This window comes from Pseudopodoces humilis, chromosome 1, assembly GCF_049639895.1.
Source record: "Pseudopodoces humilis isolate 2021_Gansu_Grassland_sample_001 chromosome 1, ASM4963989v1, whole genome shotgun sequence".
Lineage (NCBI taxonomy): Eukaryota > Metazoa > Chordata > Aves > Passeriformes > Paridae > Pseudopodoces > Pseudopodoces humilis.
This window is the reverse complement of record NC_142200.1, coordinates 137,859,754-137,864,989: the sequence shown is the minus strand read 5'-3', so window position 1 is coordinate 137,864,989 and position 5,236 is coordinate 137,859,754.

Here is a 5,236-nt window from a genome sequence, read left to right as displayed (position 1 = left end):
TCTGGTCCATTGCCTCTGTCATGGGTATGGAATTTTTCAAGGAAGTACCTTGTCTTCTACAGAAGACAAACATGTGGGAGAAGTGAGCGATGAATTAATTGTGTCATCTTGTTTTCAAGCAAAAAGCCTTTTAAAATCATGTTAATACTTGATCCAAAAAGGGTGTGGTTAGAGACTGTTAGCCCTAGACCACCACTAATACTTGCCTTTCTCAGTGATTAAAGACCCAGATTAAGACCTAATACAGAAGTCTTCTGTATCTGTTTAGAAATGGTTTGCTTGCAGTTCCTTTTATTTCATTGCAGCCCTTCTGTTGTTGTATTGGAAAATGAGATGCATCGTTCCCTCTTGTCTCTTCCATTTAAAACAGGAGTTGTTGCTCTTGTTCATAGTGTGACTATGCAGCTGAAGGAAGCAAAATTACACTGGAGAGAACTTTCCCTTGAAGGAACTGTGAGGTGAAGGACAGTGCCACGGAGTTCCAGATTACTATTCTTACCTAGTGATTAGTTGATGTTATCTTTGGAAAATTGAGATTAAGTATGTGGCTACCATCTGGGTGGCTCTTTATTGCATTGCTGAGAAGAGAAAAATAATAAAGTAGAAGTCAAGTTTCTAAACCTGGGAAAAGTGGATTGCCACATAGCGAAAATGCTGCAGACATAAAAAACCGAACTAATGAAATAATGGTGGCAGAAATGTCTAATGTGCCTGAAAATGTAATGAGTCTGGATAAACTGGACCATCCTAAATTTGAGAGTGTTCTGAAGGCTTAGCCTGTGAGGTGTCACCAGGTGGAGATAAACAAATAGCAGAGTGAACAACTGGAGAAGTGAATTTCAGACATACAGATTCTCCATAGGGTATGGTTTAATACAGGTGTGTTAGTCCATTCAGAAATCCCACAAAATACTAGCAATAGGGGATGAAGGATTGCTGCTGCAGGAGCAGGATGAGTGGGAGTGAGTAGATAAGCTCAGCCAAAACTGCAACTATTCCTGTCCCTTACTTGAGAGACAAGTGGGTCCAATCTGATGAAAATGGTGCAGATTAAAATTGTGTACTTTGAGATTCTGCTGGTTGCATTTTCACTGAGTATTTATGTTCACATTTTCTACTTGTTTGCATGTGTGCCTCACTTTAGGGGTAGTTAGAACTTCACCAGTGTTTTCCATGAGTGGGTCCTGGGGAATGAGTGTGCCAGGCTTACTGGCATTAACTAGGACTCATACAGCTTGTTTTCAAAAGGAGAAGGTAGTCAGAGCAGGAGAACTGTTTCTTTTTTCAAAGGTTTCCAATAATTAAGTAAAAAATCCACAGATGGGAAGAAAGAGTTGGAATCGATTTATTAGGGAACTAATATAGAGTAACTGATTTCTTCACCAGTAATGGGAGAACCTGGACTGACGAGTGAGCAGCAACTGCAGTGCTTGATCCATGTGAGAAGGATGAGGCAAGGAGCGGAAGCCAGCCTGCAGTTGTTCTGGGAGATTGCTCTGCACTGTCACAGATAAAGCAAGTTATTTTAGAGTAAGTACTAAGCTTCAGTAATCTACAGGAACGAGGCTCTAGGATAAGAATGTCCTAAGTAATTAGTGAGTGAGGCCTGTTAGTGCTGATCCAGGTCACATAGTTCAGTTCTGCAAAAACTACCAAATCGCCCTGCTGCTGGAAGTTCAGCAGCAATGCAGAAGAGCAGCTCTGCCCTAGCCTGTGCGAGCTATCCCAAGGGTCAGTGGGAAGGGGAAGGGAAAATCTGCTCCTAGCAGAATCCTGCCTGTCTCTTGCTGAGCTGGGGCTGTGAGCTCTGCCTGTGGCATTCCCCAGCACGCAGCAGCCAGATGGGCTCAGCCTGAGCCTTGCCATTAGGTGGTGGTCTAGAACAACGAGAAGAGAATGCTGATTGAGATATTCAGAGCAGCACTAGGAACTTGGCTGCAACTCTTCAGTGTAATGGGGGCTCTTTTTTCTGTAGGTATTAGGGAAAGCAAATATTTTAGCATTAACTCTTTTTTTTCTTCCTCATCTCGAATTACTATTGGTAAGATGTGCTACATCTTCATATCATTTCCTGACACATGCAACATCAAAACCACCCACATCTTAAGTTCTGTTACAACTTTATAGTCTCTTTTTGTCCTGTATTGACACATCTGCTGGAAGAATTGCATCCTGAGGACAATGAAAGAGGATGTAATGCTTTCCCAGTGTAGAGATCTGACAGATCTTATTATACTGGTCAGGGACACTAGGAGAAATTTCCACTCCAGTTTATAAATAATGTGTTAATTTAAATCCAGGAATTGCTTAGAACTGGTGTTTAGGAAGTGGTAGGAATGGGCAAGTCATGAAGAAGATAAAAATCATAGAAGCGATACTTTGATGAAACTACCAAAGCCCTATGTTGCTGATTTTATAACTAGTTTGGTTTTTTTGTTTTTTTTCCTACTTCTTAGTATAAACATTTTCAAATACTTGGATAGAAAAGTCATCCTTCCTAATCATATACCACTGATTTGTGACTTTCTGCCAGTAACAGGCAAGCAGTCTCCAGTCTTGCTGGAGCCTGATTGTAGCCATTTTCTTAAAAGACGTGCTCAAATCTAGACTAAGTGCAGATGAGAATGGTGTTTTCCTTACCTTTTGGAGCTGTGTTTGCAGAGGATTTTGTGGGCTGTAGCTGCTCACTTTGTGGAGCCTGTGCTGTCAGCAGCTGAAGAGCACTGTCAATGTTACAGAATTTGGAGCTGTTACTGATTTTCCACTAAAGAACTGCAATGATTTAACACAGGTAGACACACTTTCTTTTTCTCTAGGTTCCACTGTGATTCCCATTTTCCTAGTGTCTGTTCAAGTAATTCAGTGTATTCAGTCCTACTCAGTGCTAACAGGCCTCCATTGATGACAGTGCTGGACAGTAAACACAAATAAACATTTCAGTACCATTCAGCTAGAGATGGTGCTCAGTGTGTCAGGTGTTTATTTTAAATCCCTTTCTCACTTTGTTAGACCCTACTGTAAAAGCAGCTCAGGATTTTTTATGGCAGAGTTGTCAGTGCTGTGACCAGCATTTTTTGGGTTCAGTAGAAGACAGGTTTGATGAGACATATGAGGTGTTTGCAGCAATCCTTTTTCATCAATGCTGTGATCTCAGGTCTTCATGGATTATCAGCCGCTGGCATTGATACAGATAAAAATCTTTTCACTGCAGTCTGTAGACTTCCTATCCTTTCCTCTGTGGTTTTTCTGTGCATTGCCAGTGTAAATCAGTCTGCAGCTGTCAGAAATGCTTGTCTAGTTGATGTTTTCATGATAGTTTGAAGCAGGAACTGAAGGCAGACAAACCAGTTAGTAGGGGTGAGCATCATCTTGCTCTGGCACAAAGTTGCTGTTCATGTCTCTTGCTTCTGCGAGATGATACTTGAGCGATGTCCCAATAATTCTTACAACACTTGGGTTTTAAGAAGCTCTAATTTTCTATATAATGTGTTTTTGTAAAAAAAAAAAAAAAAGCAAACCCATAATAATGCAATATTGTATCAAAGTGCAGTAAAGTATCAAAAGCCCATAAATCCTTTTGGAAGTGCTGGACCCAAAACTGAAAAAGCATATTTTACTTACAACAGCTCCCAGTAAGGAAAGCAATAGACTAAAAGCCCATGGCTAAAACAGAACAAAACCACACTTTACAGGTCTGGTGCCAGTGCAGAGAAAATCATTAATGTATCAAGATTTTGGTATCCCTTCCCACAGTAACCTGTAACTAACTTGATGCTCATCTTCTGTTCCTATGAGCCCTTTCTGCTTATGGGTACCTGCTCAGCAAACCCTCACCATCCTTAGGGCATTCCCTCAAGACAATGGCTACCTTCGGCCTCAGGCACATGGAGAGGCAGTAGTAACAATAGGTACAAATAATACAAAAGAAACTTCGACTTAATCTAGTCTTAGATACTGTTCCCATTTTCTTATTGCTTCCCAGGGAGGTACAGACTAATCCTGCTGTGCCCAGTTTGCCTGCCAGGCCAGCAGGTAGAGACTGCCTTCAGGTTCCTGAAAAGCCCACAGCACACTCTGTACTGAATGTTGTGGTTTAACCCCCTCAGGCACCTCAGCCCACAGCCGCTCATTCACTCACCTCCCTTGGAGGGATGAGGGGGAGAACTGGAAAAGTAGAAGTGAGAAAACTCTAGGAACAAGGTAAAGACAATTGAACAGATAAAAGCTGCACACACAGGCAAAGGAAACTAAACCCAAGAATTCATTCACCATTTCCTCATGGGCCAGCCAGCCATGTCCAGGACAGCAGGGCTCCATCACACCTAACGGTGACTCAGGAAGACAACCACCATCAATCAGAATATTCCCCCCTTCTTCCTTCCCCCAGCTTTATACACTGCGCATGACCTCTTACAGCCTGGAATATCCCTTGGGCCAGGAGGGGTCAGCTGTCCCAGCTCCTGGGGCACCCCCAGCCTGCTCCCCAGTGAGAGGCTGTGAGAAGCAGAAAACGCCTTGACGCTGCAAGCCCCACTCAGCAATAACAGAAACATTCCTTGTTATCAACGCTGTTCTCAGCACACAGCTGAAACACAGCCCTGGACTGGTTACTGTGAGGAAATTATCTCTACCCCAGCCAAAATGAGCGCATTGAGATTCTAAAGTTTCCTAGTGTGCTTTTGAGTGAACCATTTGTTCCCCTCAGGAATAATATGAATAGTGTGTGTGAGATTATGACAGCTATGTATACATGGTTAGCTTTAATCAAGCTTTAAGATAAAGCAGTAGTTGCTTAGAATTTTAGGCTTAAAAAGTGGAGTAAATGCTGACCAGAGAATGCAGCAGCATGCCTCTATTTGCGGCTCCTCTGGAACTGTGTCTGTCTTGGCTGAGTTGGCATCATGAGCCAGTACCACAGAAATCATCCTTGTACAGATTTGACCTGAAATCTTCCTGAATTTGCACCTTTCCTGGCTCTGCTTCCTAAGCCTGACTGCTGATGTCCCTCAGAGCAGCCATCATGGACAGGCCAGGTCTTCTCCCTTCTCACCTCCCTGCCCTTGCACCAAGACATCACTAGATAAAGCAGGTGACTTTATATTTTTCATCCTGCCTGTTGCTTTTCTTTGTTTTTTGTTATTTCTTAATGCAATCTTGGTATTGATTTCAGCTTAATTTGTGATTTGAAGTAGCTTGTATACATCTCTATAGCATGGCTGGCTGCACTAAATAAGGC